This window comes from Cupressus sempervirens, chromosome 5, assembly GCF_028749045.1.
Source record: "Cupressus sempervirens isolate cs-2001-9-10 chromosome 5, ASM2874904v1, whole genome shotgun sequence".
In the NCBI taxonomy this organism is placed as follows: domain Eukaryota; kingdom Viridiplantae; phylum Streptophyta; class Pinopsida; order Cupressales; family Cupressaceae; genus Cupressus; species Cupressus sempervirens.
Window position 1 is genome coordinate 410342720 of NC_143122.1, and position 23719 is coordinate 410366438.

Sequence of the window (23719 nt, forward strand, 5' to 3'; positions counted from 1 at the left end):
GCATACAAAGGTATTTTTTCGATCCAAAAGAAGCACTAGAAAGTCGATTCCGAGAGAGAGACATTGGTGTAGGTATTTTTAGGTTTTGATATATTTTTATTGTCCATTTTTTTAGTTGAAGTCAGAAGTTCTATTTTTGACTCCAACTTGTATATCTTTTGTGTCCCATGCCCATTTTTTGAAAACTTTATATTTTTGGAAAAGTTAGTTCTATCACCTTTTATGAAATGTGGTCCTTTTCCTTAGATTTTGGCCCATACTTTTTCTATCATTTCTTTAGCATTTTTGCTATATGGTGGATATCTTGAGTGTTTTAAGCCTGAGAATTATTTTCCTAGCATGGTTTCTTTTGTTTTAGGCTATACTATATTTTATTATAGCTTGTTTTTAGTTTTGATCATTGTAGCTATCATTTTGAAGAACTTTTATTTTTTGAACTAAGATAAAGTGCCACTTTTGCATTTCGAGTTCATGAACATTATTTTGAGTCAGTTGTACATGCACTATTTTAATAAAGCATCATGGGGGGATAGTTGTCTATTGTTTTAGGCATTCTTCTTTTGTCAAGTGAGCGTCCCTTCCAAAACATTAGCCCATGCTGAGTCAGTTTGACCATGTCTTTATGGGTGTTTTGTACCTCTTTCCCTCTCTCATCATTCCTGGTTTGGTTGCAGGAGATTTTTGGCCCATCTTCTTAGTTTCCTATCATCTCACCTTGTTTGCATTAAGGGGGGTTATGTTGTTGTTCTAATTCTTTCATGGCTCAATGGTTCATTAGTGTGAGCTATGTATTCAGTAGTTGATCCTATATACAAGGTGATTGCAGTGGCTGGCTACCTATGTATTTCAGTGAGATGGATCATCTACCATATAGACATGCTTGGTTCATGCTTTTTTCTTCTTTGGAGGTTCCTCAGATCAGCATTTTTCTTCTTGATGGTAGAGATTTGTGGCTCTACATGCTTTAGTGATGCTCTTCATGATCACTCCTTCTTCCTATTTTAGGGGACATTTTCATAGTTGGAGGCTTCTTTAGTTCTTCACTAGGTTCTTACCTCTTTTTGAAGGAGGGTTTTTCCTCCGTAGTTTTCTCTCTTTCCTCATTTTCAAAGGTTGCATCTTTTGCATTTGTACATGGGTACCTAACATGGCCTCATTGCTAGGACCCATTCTGCATTTTATCTTAGTTTTGTGAGCTTAAGGCATTTCCCTAAGTTGCACTTAAGGGGTGGTGTTAGAGTAAATAATTATCTCCTAAGTCATACTTATCCTCTCACCTTGTTCAAGGACTTTTCACCTCATGTGGATGTATGCTTAGTTGTCACACTTATCTCTTAGCATCTTCTAGCTTGTTTTGGAAGATTCTTTGAGCTCTTTATATTTGGGCTCCCTCATTGTATTTTCATAAGATATTTAGCATATTGAAAATACATATTTTCTTGTGTTGCAATATCTTCTTCTCTCTCATGTCCATTATGTTTTCTCCCTTGCTTCGTGCTCTTCCATCCTTGGCTTCCCTTTGACAAGTTTCTAGATGTAAGTGATCTTAGGCATCTTCAAAATTGGATTTCATCAACTCCAATGAGGTATTTTTTCAATCTAAAAGAAGCGCCAAAAAGTTGGTTCCGAGATGGAGACATTGGTGTAGGTATTTTTAGGTTTTGATGTATTTTTGTTGCCTATTTTTTCAGTTGCAGTCCGAAGTTGTGTTTTTGACTCCAGCATGCATATCTTTTGCGTCCCATGTCATTTTTTTGAAAACTTTATATTTTTGGAAAGCTGGTTCTATCATCTTTTCAGAAATGTGGTCCTTTTTCTTAGATTTTGACCCATGCTCTTTCTATCATATTTTTGGCATTTTTTTTCTATGGTGGATATCTTGGGTGTTTTAGACCCAAGGATCATTTTTCTAGCATGGTTTCTTTTGTTTTGTGTTGTACTATATTTTTTTGTAGCTTGTTTTTAATTTTGATCATTGTATCTATCATTTTGAAGCACTTTTATGTATTTCACTGAGATAAAATTTCACTCTTGCATTCTGGGGGTCATGAATGTTGTTTTGAGTTAGTTGTAAATGCACTATTTTCATAAAGCACCATGGGGGTGATAGTTGTTTTTTGTTTTAGGCACTCTCCCTTTGTCAGGTGAGTGTCACTTCCATGACATTAGCCCCATGTAGTGTCAGTGTGACCATGTCTTTATAGGTGTTTGTATCTCTTCCTCTCTCGTTGTTCTTCGTTCGTCTGCAAGAGACTTTGGCTACCTTCTTAGTTGCCTATCATCTCACCCCATCTAATTTAAGGGGGGTTATGTTTTTCTTCTAATGCATCTGTGGTTTGATGGTTCAATAGTGTGAACTATATATTCAGTGGTTGATCCTATATACAAGGTGATTGTAGTGACTGGCTACCTATGCATTTCAGTGAGATGCATCATCTACCATATAAACATTCTCAATTCATGCCTTCTTCTTCCATGGAGGTTCTTCAGATTAGTAGTTTTCTTTTTTATGGTAGATTTTTGGCTCTTCATACTTTAGTGATGCTCTTCATAATCAGTCATTGTTCTTGTTTTAGGAGACATTTCCCTAGTTGGAGGCTTTTTCAATTCTTCACTAGGTTTACCTCTTTTGGGGGGAGGGTTTTTCCCATGTGGTTTTCTCTCTTTCCCCATTTTTAGAGGTTGCATTTCTTTGCATTGTACATGGGTACCTAACATGGCCTTATTGCTGAGACCCATTCTACATTCTACATTTCTTAGTTTTGTGAGCTTAAGGCATTTCCCTAAGTTGTACTTAAGGGGTGGTGTTAGAGTAGATAATTAATTTATTAATTATTTATTATATTTACTTAAGCTTACTTAGGTAAATGCATTGTAGTCTAGGAGTTTGTTATAAGTTGTTGACAATATGGGAGTTTGTTCTCTCCCAAGTCATACTTATCCTCTCACTTTGTTCGAGGACTGTCCACCTAATGTGGATGTATTCTTAATTGTCACACTTATCTCCTAGCATCTTCTAGCTTGTTCTGGAAGATTCTTTGAGCTATTTATATTCAGACTCCCTCATTGTATTTTTCACCTTTTTTGGATGCTTGGTTGTCAACCTTATCTTCTACCACTTTCTAGCTTGTTCTACAAGCTTCCATGAGGCCTTTATATTTGGTCTCTCTCGTATTGTAAAATCATCCATTCACATAGCAATTTCATTTTTCCTATTATGAAATATTTTCTCTTGCTTTGTTTCCTTCAAGCTCTTACTCTTTCGATTTCTCTTCAACAAGCTATTTGCATGTAGGTGATCTTGGTGAGTGTAGAGTTGGATTTCATCAACTCCTACATGGTATCAGAGCTTCCTTGTTGCTACTTCGTTGAAGGATTTTTGAAGCCATGATTTGAAGTCACAAATTGTAGTTTGTTTATGCATTTTTTCTTCAAATCGAGGGAATGGCAAATTTTTGGAGCACTTTCAGCCCAAACGGACATTGCCATTGGATTCAAAAGGTGCTTTTTAGCTAGGATCCATATAAAATTCATCAATTTTGGAGACAAGGCTCCGGGAGGCAAAAAAAATTTAGTTTCAGGGCTTTCCATATGACTGTACGGACGATTCAGCATCAATTTTTTTTTTTAAACACAACATAGAGCATGCCACCATAGCTCTACCCAGTAGCCACTTTAGGGCTGCTTGCACTCTACCTTCACCCTATTGCATCGAGCAGTGCAACCCAAGCAGTGCTCAGCCTCCTCTACATTTTCGTCACCACTCTCCCCTGTGGCACTTCCTAATTTCCACCATCTCCACTAGTGAGAATCACCTCTCCACCGCTCAGTCTCTGCTCTAGGTCCATCGCCCTCTTGTACCTTCCATGTGGAGCTATAGATTTTTGACATGTGTTTTTTTCCTAGCTACACAGTTACTACCACTTGGCACCACATAGGGGTGACATGTGGCACGTGCACCGTGTGGTACATTGCCACATGGCCACTGCTACGTCACCTACCATGTCATCATTTCCACGTGGCTACCATGTGGACTTGCCATGTTGCATGCCACTTGGTCCTTTATTTTTTACGTTGACGAGTGACATGACATCAATTTTAATGTCGTGAAATGCTAATGTCAGCATGATGTCAACACTACATTAGTGTCCTTCTTGCACCTCTCCTAGGTGAATTTTTGACCTACCTTCAATTTTTTGGCCATAACTTGAGCATACGAAGGTATTTTTTCTATCCAAAAAAAGTGTTGAAAAGCTGGTTCTAAGGTGGAGATATTTGTTAGGTATTTTTAGGTTTTGATGCATTTTTGTTGCCCATTTTTCAGTTGAAGTCTGAAGTTGTATTTTTTACTCTGGCATGCATATCTTTTACATCCCATGCCAATTTTTTGAAAACTTTATATATTTGGAAAGTTGATTTGGTCACCTTTTTAGAAATGTAGTTCTTTTCCTTACATTTTGGCCCATGCTCTTTATATCATATTTTTAGCATTTTTGCTATATAGTGGATATCTTGGGTCTTTTAGGTCCAAGGATCATTTTTCTGGCATAGTCTCCTTTGTTTTAGGCTATCCTATCTTTTGTCTCAGCTTTTTTCCTATTCTAATCATTGTAGCTATCATTTTGAAGCACTTTTATGTATCACACTGAGATAAAGTGCCACTCATGCATTTTGAGGGTCATGAATATTATTTTTGAGTCAGTTGTACTTGCACTATTTTTATAAAGCACCATGGGGGGGATAGTTGTTTACTATTTTAGGCATTCTCCCTTTTTCAAGTGAATGTCCCTTCCATGACATTAGCCCCATGCAGCATCATTGTGACCATGTCATTATAGGTGTCTGCACCTCTTTCCCTCTCTCGTCGATCTTGGTTCATTTGTAGGAGACTTTGGCCCACCTTCTCAGTTGCCTATCATCTCACCTTGTCTACATTAAGGGGCATTTATGCTATTGCTCTAATGCATCTGTGGTTTGATGGTTTGTTAGTGTGAGCTATGTATTCAGTGGTTGATCCTATATACAAGGAAATTGTAGTGGCTGGCTATTTATGCATTTCGGTGAGATAGATCATCTACCATATAGACACTCTTGGTTTATGCCTTCTTCCATGGAGGTTCTCCATACCAGTAGTTTTCTTTTTGATGGATAATTTGTAGTTCTTCATGCTTCAATGATGCTCTCCATGATCACTCCTTGTTCCTATTTTAGAGGACATTTCCCTAGTTGGAGGCTTCTTTAGTTCTTCACTAGGTTCTTAACTCTTTTTAGGGGAGGGTTTTTCCCATGTGGTTTTCTCTCTTCCTCCATTTTCAAAGGTTGCATCTTTTGCATTTGTACATGGGTACCTAACATGGCCTCGTTGCTAGGACCCATTCTACATTTCATCTTAGTTTTATGAGCTTAAGGAATTTCCCTAAGTTGCACTTAAGGGGGGGTGTTAGAGTAAATAACTAATTAATTAACTATTTACTTAAGCTTACTTAAGTAAATGCATTTTATTTATTTTTTGTAGTCTAGAAGTTTGTTATAAGTTGTTGACAATAAATGAGTTTTTTCTCTCCTAAGTCATACTTATCCTCTCACATTGTTCGAGGACTTTTCACCTTATGTGGATATATGCTTAGTTGTCACACTTATCTCCAAGCATCTTATAGCTTGTTCTAGGAGATTCTTGGAGCTCTTTATATTCGAGCTCCCTCATTGTATTTTTATCACAACACATTCTCATTGTAAATACAATTTCATTATTATTGCATACTTGTTGTCTCTCTTGTCCATTTAGGGTTTTTCCCTTGCTCCGGGCTCTTCTTTCCTTGGCTTCCCTTTAATAGATTTCCACATGCAGGTGATCTTGGCCGTCTTCAGAGTTGAATTTCATCAACTCCAACATTTTTAAAATTTTTTAGATGTCAAAATCATTTTTTTGGCATGGTTTCTCTTGTTTTAGACTGTACTTTTTCTTTTTGCAGCTTGTTTTCAGTTTTGATCATTGTAGCTATCATTTTGAAGCACTTTTATGTATCGCACTGAGATAAAGTGTCACTGTTACATTCTTAAAATTATGAAAATTGTTTTTGAGTCAGTTGTACATGCACTATTTTTATAAAGCACCATGGGGGGATAGTAGTTGCCATGTTTGTGCCATCTTCCTTTGTCAAGTGAGTGTCCCTTCTTCCATGACATTAGCCCCATGTAGAGTTAGTTTGACCATGTCTTTATAGGTGTTTGTACCTCTTCCTCTCTCCTCATTCTTAGTTCATTTGTAGGAGACTTTGGCCCACCTTCTCAGTTTCCTATAATCTCACCCCATCTTCATTAGGGGGGGTGTTAGAGTAAATAATTAATAATTAATAATTATTTATTCTATTACTTAAGCTTACTTAGGCTAATGCATGTAGTTGAGGTTAGTTGTTGACAAGACGATATTTTATTCCCTTTAGCATACTTATCTTTTCGACCTCTTGTGGATGTGTGCTTAGTTGTCCACCTTATCTCTTACCTCATTCTAGCTTGTTCTACAAGCTTCCATGAGGCCTTTTTATTTGGTCTCTCACTCATTGTAAATTCATTCCATTTTCACATAGCAATTATAATTTCCTATTGTGAAATATTATCTTGTGTGGTATTTGCTTCAAGCTCTTTGCTCTCTAGTTTTTTTTTCAGCAAGCTATTTGCATTGTAGGTGATCTTGATGCATTATCAGAGTCAGATTCTCAACTCCTACAGCTTGTTGCTTGACCCTTTTAGTCTTTGTGGTCATAGCTTCCACAAAGCTCTTTGTTTTCCTCTTTGGCTCACTTGGTTGAACATCTGATACTGTTGCATAGGGAATGCTCTATTATGAAGACATTTTTACAATAGACACTGACAAAGGTTGCACATTCAGTATACCTTGCTTCATAGTCTATCTGACTTCTTATGACTCACTTTCAGTCCTACTAGCCTCTAATAAATCTTTCTTCATTATTGTATCAGTCTTCTTGTGAGATGCCTTCTCTAAGGATGCCTGATGAGATGATTGTGTAATCTCATAATAGGTTCCAAATCTGTATTCAGCTTGGTCCTTCTCAAATTTCAAAAATAAATCAATGTATCCAACTTTTGTTTCATCACTGAATTCATAACCTAAGGGATTAAGAAATGTATCTCAAGGTTCAACTGCTAAATGTAAGTAAAATCTACATCAACCATAACACAAAATTTTTCTTTAAATATATCTACAATTGTAGGTGTAATTATGAATCTCCATTTCATTTCATTCTGAAATGTTTTCATTATTAGATTTCCACTATCCAATATCTTATCTACTAGATGTCTTCTACATACTTTTGTGATCTTCTCCATTGTACATCTATCACTGATCATAATCTCTATGACTAACAAATATGGGAATCTCTTAAGCACATGAAATAATAAATGATTGATTAGTGACTAAAATCTAAACACACCCTTCTTAGTCCTTTTGATTTTCTCTAGATTTTCAAGAAGTTGTATTCTTAGAATTTTACTAAGATTAACTTTTTCCTTCCCAACACATATCTTTTAGGCTACATAGATGAATCTGGCTAATGATTCATTAATCTTGAAACTTTCACATAAGGAGTAGGCAATGATTCTACTCAAGAATCTTACATCATCTTGTTTAATGGTGCTAATCATCATGGCCTTTTCATTATAAATTGCTTTGGTATAACTCTCAACTTTCTTCCTAACCAATTTCTTGCCTATAGGTACATTGCCTTGTTTACTAAGACCAATTACCTAATGAATAAGGTTGATAGAAATATCAACTACACTATCTTCCATCCATAGTTTTCCATCATGTATTCTACTTAGTATCATCTATGTCCAATTCTTGGTAGAAATGATATTTGAATAGGTCTAGTTCCTTTAAATGTTCAAATCTGGGCTTCACAGTCATATTATAATTAAAGGCTAATTCCATATCCTTGTTCATAGACTTGCTTCCAATAGATTCAAACTTAATAGTAAGATAACTTCCTACATCTTCCAAATAAACTACATTGTTTAGCATAATGGATAATGTTGAACTAGGGTTTTCTTCTATAGGTTTCATGGAAACAACCTTCAATTTTAGTCTCTCCTCATTCTTGAAATTATGAACTATAGACATATCCATGCTTCTACCAAATATAATTTTTTTTTGAATAAATTTTCTGAATAACTGATAAAATACTTCTTTTGAAAACAAGTTTTTCTATAAAATTGCCTTAACAAGTCACTTCTGAGTGCTCTCTACTTCGGATGTAATTGCAATGAAATGGTAATCAAGTTTCTACTCCATTTTATTCCTTCAACTTGAACTTACATTAATTGTATACTTTGCAAACACAAAAAAAAAGTCAAATACATTTTGTAATCAAATATTTGCTCAAGATCTTCTATCTGATCTTTAGATGCTACCCAAGGTTTGCCATAGCTTCCTTTCATCATGTCAAAACTCCACAAAACTTTGCTCCACAAAATTCTTAGTAAGAACATAGTTTTCATCTTGTACTGTAAAATTAACTTTCTCTATAATAATAGTAACTATTAATTCCTTTGCAACAAGTCTAGATAGGCTCTAAATTACAAGCAAGGATACATATAGTCTAAACTTATCTCGATACAACTTTTCCCAACTTCGCTACTCATACTTCAATCTCTGAGTGAAGTTACAAATTTTTGTGTTGTGAACAAGCTTAATTAAACTTAATTGAATCAAACTTGATAACTAACTTCTATATTCCTGCCTCATCATCTTCTAGATTTTCTTTTGAGAGGTCTAATCCTTTTGCAAATGCTTCATTGAGTTCTTCTCAAAGTTGATTAACTACATTTCTTTGTTCCTCATTATCTTTCTTAGTTCCAGAGTTCTTCTCATGGTTCCTTTTGTCATTTCTAACATTTCCTCCATCATTCCTTCTATTTTTGAAGTTTCTTCCATTATTCCTTCTATCTACAAAATTTTTATCCATTCTACAATATTTTGTTGTATATCCAAAGTTGTTGCATAACTAACATATTGGTGTTCTTCTTCTAGGATTCTATTGATCATCAGGTGCATGATCATTCTGAGCAATGTGTCTAAAGTTGTTACACTTATGACACATGATCTTTCTTCTTCCTTCATAAGGTCTTCCTTCTCTCAATGTCCTTTCATTAGATCTTCTTCTATCTATAGGGTTAATATTTCTATACATTCTATTGTTCCTTTTATCATTATAATATTTAGGTTTCCTACAATCAATTGCTTTATGACCCATACCATGACAATTATGACAATAAAAATCCTTAACATGATTAAGTGACTTATTTTTACAATCTCTTTTCATATGATCTATTTTTCTACATGAAAAAAACTTACCTCTAAATTCATACCTAGTTTCCTTAAGAGATTCCACTTGCTTTTATTCATCCAAAATCTCAACTTCCTTGTCTTGTCCAACTTCTTTAGGTTTATCAAAAGATTGACTAGATTCAATCTTATCATTAGATTTATCTTTTTCTTTCAAATTTGATCTAATCTCATACTTCTTTGTAGGCATGTTAAATAGATAGCCAAGACTAGTCTTATCATAAGTAGGTCCTTGTATTGACATTGAATCATCAAGCTTTTCTCTAGTAGAATAAAGCTTCTCCAGTTGTTGCTTCCACTAAGTTAACTTGCCTTTCACAATAATATTGTACTTATGAAGTTCTTCATGATCTTCTTTCAACATTTCAAACTCAGATGTCTTCTTTGCCAGACTTACTCTAAGATTTGCATTTTCAATTTTCTAATGAAATTCAACTTTTCTTGGATCAATCCTCAAAGTCAACTTCAAATTCATAATCTTCAATTCATGCTTCAATATCTTGTACTCTATATTCATCTTAAAATAATCATCATCACTAGTTTTAGATTCAATGGATTTAGGCTTGGATTTGAGATGTTCAATCTTATTCTTCAATTGTCCAATATAAACTTTGGAGTCTTCATATTTTTCCTTTACCTTATCTCTTTCTTCAGTAAGGAGATCAATTTGTTCAAGTGCCTCTTCAAGGTTCTTCATCAACTATTCCATATAAATAGGGATCTTACTCAAGCTATTAAGCCTCTTCTAAGTGCATATGCTCTAATACCAATTGTTAGAAATAGGAATTACTTGGGGAGGTGAATTAGTAATTTATAAACTTTAGTCACCAATTGGATATTATTTTTTACTTTAAACCATACATAACAAAGTAATAAAGTAATGTTAAATAGTAACAATAACCATGCACAAAGATAACTCATAACACCATATTTTGTTAACTAGGGAAACCTTGGCCAAGGGAAAATCCTAGTGGGGATGATACCCACTAGATAATATATTGATAAATAAGTTCCTTGTTAGAGGATGGACCCTATTAGGAGTCAATAAGAAAATTCAGTATAGAGAGTCCGTGTTAGGAGACTTTGAATCCCTATTAGGAGATTCCAACCCTATTATGAGTTATGCCAACCTTATTAGGAGTTATAGTATAGTAAATGCAAGATGAGCCCACTGCCCAAACATGCACTTCCAATTATAAGAAGAGCTCATTTCCCAAACAAGTAATTAGACTTCTAGAAACTAGAGTCTTTCTCAATTTGATATCAGATCACAAAATAGCTTTACAAACGTCGCATATATCATTTTCACAAAAGTTCACATACAATTTCTCAACTCAACTTATCCAAGATAGCACAATTGCATAATTGAATTCACGAGATTTCCTTTGCATAAATACCATGCCTTTACACAAATTGTTGATAGGTCAGCTAAGACCATAATATACTTTTCCAACTTAGAGTAAACATCTAGGATGTCGGCCCTAATTGGACAAGTAATTATTTTGTAAACAAAATATTTCCTTTCCTTTAATTTTTTTGTCCTATTTCATTGGTAAAAAGTGAATATCACTTTTCCATATAGTCTATGCTGACTTTTGAGGTTATACATGTCATCATCAACATGTTTACTATCTCCATCTAACTTTGCTAGTCATAATATAACTTCAGCAACAAGTTACATACATAACAATACACTATTTATACCAAATTCATACTTAGACAATTTTTGGTGTACCAAAAGCTAAGTATCTTAATTTTTTAGGTTTCCTATAAGCATGTACATCATGTGTTGCCATAAGTGACAACAATTACATATCTTCATTAGCTAATTGTCAACAATTAACATCTTAAGGGATCTTGGATTTGTTTAGTGGTAACTGATTCACCCCTCCCCTCTTAGTTACTCCTCTTATATTTCCAATAGTCCTCATCTAGGTGTTTTTGTTTGATTCATTTTTGTAACTATGTAGCTTCTTCTTGTCGACAATCAAATCTTAGTTGATCTAGCTTTGGAACTTTTGACCTTGCACTAATACCTTGTTTGAATAACTCATTGTTGACTATCTCATATCCAATGTTAGATAATTGATCCTATAATTCTATGATTCTCATTAAGAAGGAATTCATAGATTCAACTTTCTCATGTTTATGTTGTTTAGTTGTGTTTTAGTGCAAGATTTCTTCTAGTTTTATTTACTTCAAATGTATATCTAAGGATTGGGCATGAGGTACGTAGTTGTTTTCTTTGCTAGAATGGGTACAATGTGATCCCTTATGGAATCCACTATTAATTTCATAGCCTTTTTATTGTTTTCAATCCATTATGATTTTTCTAACTCATCCTTGGGGTATCTCCTTTTATCTTTAACATATGAATCCACTTTTGCTTCATCTAATATCATCATTATTCAAAATTTTCATGCTTTGAAGTTATTGGCTCCATTAAGGTGATCCATAAATCTGATTGCACTTGACATCTTTGAAGGATGGATATTTATAAGTTTAAAGGTATTCTATCTAAATCCTCAAGTTTAACTTTATGTTTGTTATAATTGTGGTTCTAGTACCATGTAAATGATTTAAACTTATATCAGATTATATGTTCTTTTCTCTTAATGTATGTAACATACATACATACATACATACATACATACATACATACATACATACATACATATACATATACATATACATATACATATACATATACATATACATATACATATACATATACATATACATATACATATACATATACATATACATATACATATACATATACATATACATATACATATATATATATATATATATATATATAGAGAGAGAGAGAGAGAGAGAGAGATATGTATATGTATGTGAATGTATGTGAAGCATATATTCACAGACAAATACAATTTTAAGTCTCTAACTGATGCTATTCATTAATAGCAATACTAGCTCAATAGTTGTCATTTACTCATCTTCCTTTATTTCATATCCAAATGGTTGTAACCATGATTCTCAGGATTCCACAACTTTAATTATGCATGAATGGTGCTAACTTAATAACAAACATCCTTGTATTTTTTTAATAATATAAGGTGGTATTTGATACTTGACATCCATCTTTTTTTAAAATTTTTTAAAGTAATTACACATTATTATATTATGATTTCTTCCCAATTACTCAATAAACTTATTATTTCAATGTACTACTTGCTCTCCTATTGTCATTTTTACTCTACCAATGCTAGGAAAATAGTTCTATACATAGAAAAATATACAAACTAATTATGTTCCATAGCTTAATCCTTGTTTCTGTATTTCTGTTAAATTGAACATTAGTTGATCTCTCATCATTTCATCCACATGATATCTCTTTCCTTTAGTAACTTACTCTATTGCAACCTATAGTGCTCCACCTGATATGTTTTCTATTTGATATGCCTAGTAAACTTTATATTCAATGACCATTGCTACAAATTTCATTTCTTTTTCCACAATTTTTCTTACAGAAAAATTTATTTTATTCTTACTTGTAACTTATTAATTCTTTGATTTATGTTTTAGGATTCATTTCTTATATGCATTTCTTTCCATCATTTGATAGACTAGTGAGTTGATGAATAATTTTTTCCTTATTTCTACTTGTCTATCTCCTCCTAGCTAGATATAGTGTCCATGTATCCATCTCAATACATACTTGATCCATTTTGTTTCAAAGTTCTTGGGTATGTGCATAATATGCATCAATCCTTTCATCTTTGTATATAAGTCTAATATAGTATAACACTTTCTCAAATTATTTTTTACAAATTATTTCTAGAATGTGTCTTTCTCATGATAAATGTTGTTAGATGTAGAAAAAATCTATGTCTAATGGTTTCTTAGTTTTTGGATGAATTCCCTATGTCATCTAACATAGGGTCTTCCACTGATGTTTCATTATCATATTTCTTTACCGACATCTTCTTCATTTCTTCTTTGACTTGTTCTTTATTTATGACTCTCTTTCCTTTGATATCATGATCATTAATAGTAGCAAACCAAGATATCTGTAGGTATAGGATACATGTATCAAAAGTTAGAAAAAAATTATAACATGGAAATCCAAATGGTCTCAAAGGTTGTACAATTCCTTTTCTACACTTAGTAGTTAAGTGTTTTAATTGCCCACATTGAAATCATTTGACAAGAGCATTATCTTCCTCCTTTCAATAGTACATCAATTTCCTTGTTGTTAGTTTTATGCATTCTTTATCTTGTGTCCATAGTTATTACATTAATAGAAACATTCAGACAAATGTTGCTAAGATGTTCCACTAGTAGTTTCACATCTATATTCATAGGCTTTATGACCAAAGTTTTTGTAATTATAACAATAACCATTGAAAAGCATGCTTCTAACTAATCTTGCTTGCTTCAAAAAAAAAAATTTGTGACCATAATTACCATATTTTAAATAGGAGGGCTTATAGGGCTTCTTACATCATGCATCAATTGATTTTTCAGATATTTGTTTCTTAGAATTTGACGATTCTTCTTTCTCCACCATGTTATTTTTGGTATATACTAGGCTGATAGTGTCACCTAGTTTCATCTAATTTTTCAATTGTTCATTGGATTTTTTCATGCTTTGTTCTTTCTATCAATTCACTTCATGCATCGGTATCTTTTCATTATCTTTCTAAGAGTGAATTTTTTTCTGTGGTAGTTTTTGTAGTGTTTATTTTCTTTATTTTAAGATATTCTTTGGTATTCTTGGAAATCCTCATTCATTCCAATATTTTTATCATTATTCATAGATTCCTAATAGGGATGAGGATTCTACCAAGGCTTAGTCTCCTAAAAAGGACTCAAGACACTATAGATTATTCATAGATTCCTAATAGGGTCAATATCCTTACCCAGATTCTTTATATAGTGAATCATTTTGTGGGTTTTATCGCCACTAGGGCTTTCCCTTGGCCAGGGTTTCCCTAGTTTAAAAAAAACATGTTATGAGCTCTCTTTATGTATAATTATTTATACTATTTAGTATTATTGGTTCTCTTTCTTATGCATGTGGAAAAGTAATTAATAATATTCAGTCATGTGAAAAAAGATTGAAAATACTGATTCACTCCCCCTATCAGTATTATCTATTTCTAACAAATTGAATAGCAACAAAGTTTACAAATAAAAGTAGATATTATCTCTTTAAAAGAAGAAGGATTGTGAGAAAATAGAAGGCAAGTTTTGAGAAGAAAAAGACAAAGATTACAAGTTGTTGAAAGGCCTACCTACTAAATATCAGACAAGTGGACAAGGGAAGGGAGTAGTAGGAGTCATCATTATGCAAAAGGCTTTCTCTAGCTACTTGGATAAATTAATATAGAAATTGAAATCAAAGGGATAAATTGAAGTCAGAGGGATTTCACACTAATAGAGGGAGTTCTCATGGATGAGAATCACAATGAAACTAAGAATATTTTACTTACTTTAATTTGCTTTAAAATTTCATTGTATTATGGCATGTTGAGTTTTCATCAATGCTAAAGATCGAGATTGTTGAAAATAATTGATCAATTGTATATTGTCTTTGATATTACACAAAACTTCATATATTTAGTAGTCAATATATGTCAAGCTCACTTAGGCGATAAAGATAGTTTACTATGTCTATGGAGCATTCTAGTGAAGATAGTGTCTACTAAGTTCACTAAGGTGTTGAAGAAAAGTTTGTAGAAGTTGAGTGTTAACCAGTGTTAACTAAACTCACTCAATTACCAAAGAAAGTTTTTGAAGATGCAATGTTAATTGAGCTCACTTGGTTAACACATAAAAATCACTTTTGAGTTAGAGTCTACTAAGTTGGTTGGCTAACAAAGCATTTTCTTGTTTTGGCATATTGATTTTAATGGATTTGTTTGTTGGTTCTAGCTGACTGAGGAGATGAATACTAATTATTCTAAGTTTTATTCAAGTTGACTTCACAATGTTTTTGATGTAAGTATAAGGCCAAGTTGAGGATTGAATGTGCAATAATGTGTGGAAGATAAGTAGATGCTTAGAGGAAGCAAATTGAAAGGATAATGATAATATTCTTGTTCGACAACAAAGAATAATCTGATCAAGAAGGATCAAGTACTCGAGCCAAAATTTAGATATGAAATTAGAAATACATTTGCATCAACAATCAGGTCATATCATTATTACTCTCTAAACATTGTAGCAGTGTATCAAATCTCTTAATAGAGTTAGCCTAATAGCTATTTGCCAAATCCTCTAACAAGGTGGCATTTTGAGATTGAAGTATCTAAAGACCTCTAACCAGGATAGTCCTTAAAAAGGTGATTAAATCCTCTAATAGGGTCACACATAATAGTGGTTTTTGTAAATTTTAACATAGTTGGCTCCTAATAGGGCTCACTTCAGAAGAGTGAAAAATAGTAACTAGTATCAATTGGTGGTTTTTCCCAAATTGGGTTTCCATGTTAAATCTTGGTGTCACTTGTGTTCATGCTATTTATTTTTTGTACAAAACTAAGTTTATCAATTTTAATCATAATTAACACCTTAGGATCTACATGTTAAGTATTTTTTGAGTTACATTTGTTAATTCAGTGCTTGTTGAGTTACAACATATTGTTAGTGTTAATTGGGTGCATGTGTGTTAACTGAGTACAAGAGTATCAAAAAAGTTTATGTTTTGTACTAACATCTAAGGGATTTTGGATTTGGGATTTGGGATATATTTGCAATAAACACTTCCCTTCAATTTATACTTCTGGAGAACCCATTTGAGGAAAATCTCAATTGAAATCCTAAAAGCAATAAAACATCTCCCTTATAAGTAGAGTTGTAGGCTGAATGACTCAATACTATCCACTATACTATAGGGGAGGAATATTTCTAGGCTATTCACACAGAGATAAACCTTGGGATCCTTTGTAGGGGGGATTGATGGAACTTTTAATTAGGGCCCCCTTCTTATAACTTGTCTTGATAGAAGTACCCTTCTCCTTCCCACCAATACATTTTGAGTCCTTCCACAAGAATGCCAAATCCTCCTTTGGGGAATCTCTAGTGGGGTTGATTTGCACAAAGTCAACCCCCCTCCCACCTAATGGAAATTAACACATCTTCCACCTCACATTGGGCCCTCGATGAAAATGTCAACACTAGTTGCAAATTGGACAGAAAAGAGTCCCATAGTCAAATTCCAACAAGCCCCCAGGTGTCATACATATTCAACATTGAAAATTGAAGAAGAGTGAGAAATTTGTAGAGCCTCTCATTAAGACATAGTTGAAAATAAATGTTATTTTAACTCTTTAAATTAAATAATAAGATATCTATACTATGATCATACATGTATATTTGTATGGTGAAAAACCACTCTCTTATTTTATATGTTAAACCATAATAAATATTTTGTTTTTCATATTGTTAGATGATTCCCATTTTATTCAAAATGCTTAAGAAAATACAATTTCTTACACATATTTAAAAATATGATTCATTTATATCTAATATTAATAAACTAGAAATAAGTGTTCCTATTTGATGCTTAGTATGAACATATATATATATATAATCATTTGTATAAGATTCTCATGATCTAAACTAGAAAGTGAAAGATTTTAAATGTGTAAATTTATCTTTGAAGATGTATACAAAATGTAAGTTTTTCAATGGGTTTTTTCAATCCTCACAAGGGTTAAGACAAGTTGAGCCTCTCTCCAAATTTCTTTTCATTATCATGAAAAGGCTTTGAGTATAAGCATTCAGTCCGAATATAGTCTTTGTCTTTGGAAAGGGGCACAAATCACAAGCACATCCATCTTGAATATGTGCTCTTTCTTTTAGGATGACACCTTGCTATTTGTAGAAGCATCCATTTAGGAATAAAGGAAGATTAAAGACACCCTAGATTCATATATGTCTATGTTAGGACTAAAAGTAAATCTATAGAAATCAAAGATATTCTTATTTAATGTTGATGAAAGAGTTACCAGGAAGGTTGCCAATACTTTAGGCTTCATGGTGGAATAATTTCCATCATCATATCTAGGTCTTCCTCCCTTCACATGAGCTAACAAATTGTGTTATTAGGTATACATAATCAAAAGAATAAAGAGAAGGATATTAGCATGGAAAGAAATATGGTCATTAATAGTAGCCATGATTCTTTTAGTGAAGGTGGTACTATCAAGTATTCCTTAACAATTGTTAAAGAAATCAAAAAGCTAATTAAGGACATATTGTGGAATGGAAGTTATTAGAAGAGTGAAATATTTTGTTAGTTCCTTTACAAGATATGGCACAAACTAAAGCAGTTGTAGGTGTAGGTGTATATGATTTGTAGCTCCCAAATAAGATATTTGGTGGAAGGCTAATTTGGTAGATGTATAAAAATCCATATAGGAATTAGTGCAAGATCATGTAGCAAAAATATTTTGACAATATGGATCAAAAATGACTTTTCACCATTCTTAATCCACCTAAAGGTTTTGTTGTCTACAACTTCATGATATAGGCTAGAGGCCTAGTCCAACAATATATTTCATAGGAAGTGTATAAAGGAGATGAAATAAAATTATAAAACAAGTCTTGATAGGGATCACCTCCTCTAGCTAGTATTCAATAGGAAAATGACCTAGTTAATGTTTTCTTTGTTAGGTGGTGAATCAAACTTATGGATTATGTAGACTTCGTAGATATGTATTTAAGGAAATCTATTTGAAAAGATCCTTATGAATTGCCAATTTCTAATGGTCAAAAAGTGTCTCTCCAAAAAAAATTAAGGAAAGGGAGATATATCTATCTGATAGGGATGACACATTAGTGTGTGTACTAGAATAAGATGGTAACTATTCAATTAAAGAAGGTTCAAAGTATTGTAGAGAATTTATAAATCAAATCCCATTCATTAGGCTTTTTCCTTGTGCTAGAATAAATACACCATTCCCAATGATGAATGATTTTATTGGCTATCCTTGAAGGATGAGATCCTCAATAGTGAAACACTTAATAAGCTCTCCATTTCTTTATCTTTCAACTATGTCCTTTTCAATGAAGCCATATATGGTAATGTTCATTTGTTGCTAAATTTTTCATTTGCAAACTATTGCTGGACTTTTGTTCTCAATAAAACAAATTACAGTATACTTTTATCCAATATATTGTAGGATTTACTTCACTCTTAGCCTATTTGGCCTATTTTATATTCATCATCTAGTGGGAAAGGAATAAGTACATTTTTTGCAAGGAGACCAATCATGTTAGTGAAGTGGTGTTGAAGGACATTGAAAAATTAGTTTCCAAAGTGGTTAATTATAAGATAATATTTTTCAAATATATTTTTTTCTTTTCAAACTTGGAATAAATAAATAGTGAAATAATGAAAGGGGGTTATGATTCCGTTTGGATTATTTCCACAATGGAATGTTGCTACTAACATTGACAAAACAAGTATTAAAGTAATGAAGTACTCTGAAATAACCATAATATAATTGATTCACTACAGTAATAATTAGATTATGCTAGTCATTTCATGACTGGTGAATATTGAAATATTCATAAGTCCATCTAAAGGGATTATATGGCTAAATTACCATAGCGTCTCTAAATGAGGTAATAATCACTTCAGCACACTAGATGTCAAAGCTTGGTAATGACATGTATCATATGAATAGTTTTGTAGAAGGTTGATTTTCTTCTACTAAAATTTATTCTAGAGGCTTCTCCACTTCATCTCATTATTATTTTGCATGTTTGCAAGCTCAATTATCATCACACTTTTATCTAATCATTTTATCAGACATATTGTGTTCAAATGTATAGTAATGGAAAGGATTATTAATTGTGCAAGTGAAGTCTATTTCACATGCCAATTGGTGGTATTTATAAGCTTCAAGTATTTATTTCATCCTCATCAATTATGTAAGTGAAGGTCTATATGCTTGAGACTGCCATCTTTTCTCTTCTATGAGTTTCTTGTAGAGATATATGACTTAAGTGACTCGAATGTGTGTGTATGCATTGACATGGTTCATGGTGAAATGCCATTTGAGGAAATAGTGTCAAACTCAGAGTTAGAGTAAATATTCACTATACATTGCCACTATTGTTGGGAGGTTGTTAAAGCCATTTTGGGTAAAGAAATTTTGTACCAGTTTTATAAAAGGGTTCTCTTTCCTTAACAGATGGTATCAATTTTATTTTCCAATTTGCTTGATCATTCTTAGTCTTGAGTTTATCTTTTTGTTCATCATTATCATGCACATGAAAAAATTGGTGATGTCATATAAGTATAATTTATTTTCTTCCAAAGCATTCATTCATAGTTTATTTTTCCCTAAGCTAGTTAGGAAAGGTGATTGGTGCAAAGTAGTATTCCAAAATGTGAAGATTGATAGATGGCATTTTGGGCTTGACATTGTTTTGTGATTGGACTGGGCCAATATACTTGGACCTCATAGAGATGACATGGAATTCTTCCCTTCTATTTGTGAATGATTTCATTCCAATTGAAGGAAATTTTGGAGTAGGATTTTCATGATGCAATGAAGATTTATCATTGGGTTCTTTTGGCTATGATGTCTATTGAAACTTGCTGATTTATTTGATCAAATTTTTCCAAACCATAAAACTCCTTTCCAAGCAGCTTATTAGTTATTTAACATCTTTCAGGAGCTTAAGAATATTGAGCAACTCAAGCATGTCAAAAGGTCATTCTTTATTATTATCTAGAAATCTAATCTCTTTCTCCTTCTAATAACTTAGTGGTGAAGTTCCTTTTTGAAGTAGGACAAATTAACTTAGCAATGAAGTTTTCTATTTTATAAAAGGAGAATTTTTTTAAGTTTGGTGAATGCATATGTGCAATTAGGAAGAAGTCAAAACAAAGAATTTGACAAAGGAAAAACAACAATTGTATTTGTGGTATTAAATAACCTAGCACATAATTTTTAACTTTAATTTGGTTATTTGTATTTCCCTATAGAGCAGTGATTGCTCTAGGAAAAAAACATTTTGTATATAGTTGTGTAGTGTTGTAGTTTTCAATTTCTAACAATGGTAGGAAGTTTTAATGTAGATGATTACCAGTTTGCAATAGTTTTTAAATTGAATAAGAAGCATTATAATCTATTGCACTTCCAATACTTCCATCATCTCGATATCTATTCTTATATTATTTATTCCACTACGTGATTAGAAATAAAGAAACCATCTATGTGTTCCATCACTCTACACATTTTGGGTAAAAATAATTTTATTTTGGAAGCATTATTTGGATATCTACTAGTTTATTTTCCTTCTAAAATATGAACATGGTATTAGAGCTATAGAGCCCTTAATCGGAGTGAGTTCGGGCATTTTTATTCATTGGATGTTTGAAGTTATTATGCAAGAGACATGGCTAGAGATGAGAGAAATGTGTGGAAGAAATCACCATCCTTTAATGGACAAAACTATCATTCTTGGGTGTGAAAAATGAAGACAATCATGATAGAAAATGACTTGTGTGATCTTGTCAAGATTGGTTTCATAGATACCACAAACCCTACTTAGTTTTGTGCCCTTGCAAACAATCAAATGACTCAGTTAAGATAGACAAGAAGGAAAGATGATAAGGCAATGAGAATGATTCAAGAAGCCTTGACAGAGGCCTTATTTTTGAGAATAGCAGAGGCTAGTTATTCCAAAGAAGCTTGGAACATTCTCGAGACTACATTCAAAGGGACTTATCAAGTCTATGTTGTGAAGTTGCAAATGCTTCAAAGAGAGATTTAATCTCTTCTTATGAAAGAGAATGAATCTATTTTTGAGTTCATCACTAGAGTCTCCACTTTGATAAACTAGTTGAAAGCTAATGGATAAGAGATTTAAGAACAAAGAGTTTTGCAGAAGATCTTGAGGAGTTTACCTCAAAAGTTTGATATACTTGTGATTTTTATTAAAGAGTCAAAATATTTGTCCAAGTTGACTATTGATGAGTGGATGGGATCTTCCCATATTCATAAGAATCATATTAATAAATTGGAAAATTTTTCTCAAGAGCTCACTTTTAGAGCTTAAGACAATGCAAGAGGCAAGAGGAGAGGAAGAAACAACTCTGATCATGGTTCTAGGGGAAGAGGATGTGGTAGCTTTGGACGAATAAATTTTCGAGGAGAAATCTTCGCAAGTAGCTCTCAAAATAGCCCCCAAGGAGGAAGAATAAATAGCATCTCTAATAAGAGAAATTTTGAATTCTATTATTGCCACAAGTTTGGGCATTATGCAAATGAATGTTGGATGAAACAAAGTGACCGGCCTTAACAACATGTTAGTGTTGCTAATGAAAATGTTGGAGAAAGAAATAAAAATACAACCTTCATCATGTGCAATATTGGTAAAGAAGATAGCTCTAAAGTTTGGTATTTCGATAGCAACTGTAGTAACCACATGAGTGGTAATGAAAGTATGTTTTATTTTATTGATAAAAATTATAAGTTTGAAATCAAGACAGAGAACAATGTAGTTGTTCTTGTTGTGGGGAAAGGATATGTTATGACCCACACTAAGCATGGTGAGAAGAAATAACTTAGAATTTTTATTTTTTCCCCATTATTAAGCACAATTTGATGAGTGTTGGAAAACTCATTTAGAATGGATACAAAATGCTATTAGAAAATGACCAATGTGTCATTCATGAGAAAGATGGGAGCAAGAAAGTTGTTGCATCAATTCAAATGATGAAGACCTACATTTTTTCATTGAATATTGATACATGTTTCAACACTCAATCTATTGTTGCATCTCCCAAGAAAGTGTGTACAATAGTGCATAAGAAATCATCTTTTAAAAGTATGATTGAAGACCCCTCCAAGCTACGGCATCTATGGATGTTTTGTCTATGATAGTTTGAATTTTTTATCCAAGAAAAGAATGGTGGATGGTTTTCTGAGTGTTGGAGAGTCTAGTAGCAAGTGTGAGGCTTGCATTTTTGGGTAAGCAACATAGGTTTCCCTTTAAATTTGGTAATTCCACAAGGGCTAGAGTACCATTGGAGTTGGTGTATACTGATTTGGTAGGTCCTATGAAAGTGGATTCCATAGGAGGGAGTACTTACTTTATGACCTTTATTTATGATTTCAACCGTAGAACATGGGTGTACTTTCTAAAAAATAAATCTGAAGCTTTTGATAAGTTTTAGAATGTAAAGCCCAGGTTGAAAAGGAAAGTGGACATTACATCAATGTCCTAAGGTCAGATAGAGGAAGACAGTATACCTCCAATATTTTTGTGAAAATTTTCAAGAAAAATTCTATAAGGAAGGATCTAACAACCAATTATACTCCACAAAAAAATGGAGTGGCTGAAAGAAAGAATTGAACTATCATTGAGATAGCAAGAAGTATGTTGAAAGAAAAAGGTCTTCCAACAAATTATTGGGGAGAAGTTATTGCAACATTAGTCTACTTGATTAATAGAAGTCCTACCAAAGAAATTTGTGATAAGATGCTTCTTGAGGCATGGGAAAGCCATAGATGGATGGTTGAACACTTGAGAGTATTTGGCTGTGTAGCATATGCACACATAGTTAAAGGAGAAAAGATAAAAGTTTGATGATAAAGGTGAGAAGTCTATTTTTATGAGTTATAGTTTAGAATCTAAGGCATATAGATTATATAATCCTCTTACTAAGAAGATCATCAATTCAAGAGATGTTGTGTTTTTAGAAAATGAGTCATGAGATGGCTCGATCAATGCATCATCTAGAACTTCTAGTAAAGTGCCTATCAATTATGAAGATGATGAGTTGGATGATTATCAAGATGAAGCAATAGCAAAACTTATGGCACCAGAGAGATTTGGATTTCTCCTGACAAAATAAGGAAAAAAGGGAAGCAATTAGAGATAGCCAAATATTTGGCTTTGTATAGCTCTAGATAGCTCCAAATTTCTCCTAACAGAAATATGTTGAAAGTAAAGCAAGTTGGGATATCTAGACAGTTGGCTTCAGATTCAGCATACACAACATAGTAGTAGCAGTAGTGAGAGTTTTGATCCTACTCTCGCCTCCCTTCTACCAAGGAAGACTAAAATTCTAAGGGAGATATACCAAGATGAAAGGTATAATAATTTTGATGAGAATAGTAATTTTTCCTTATATTCTCATACTGATCTAGTTTACTTTGAAGAAGCTATGAAAGAATAAAAATGATGTGAGGCCATGGATGAGGAGATAGATTCAATACAAAGAAATGAAACTTGGGAACTCACTAATTTGCCTCCCAATAAATATGTTATTGGTGTGAAATGGTAATATAAAACCAAGTGTAATGTGGATGGGAAAATAGATAAGCATAAAGCATTTTTGGTACTCAAAGGACACAAACAACA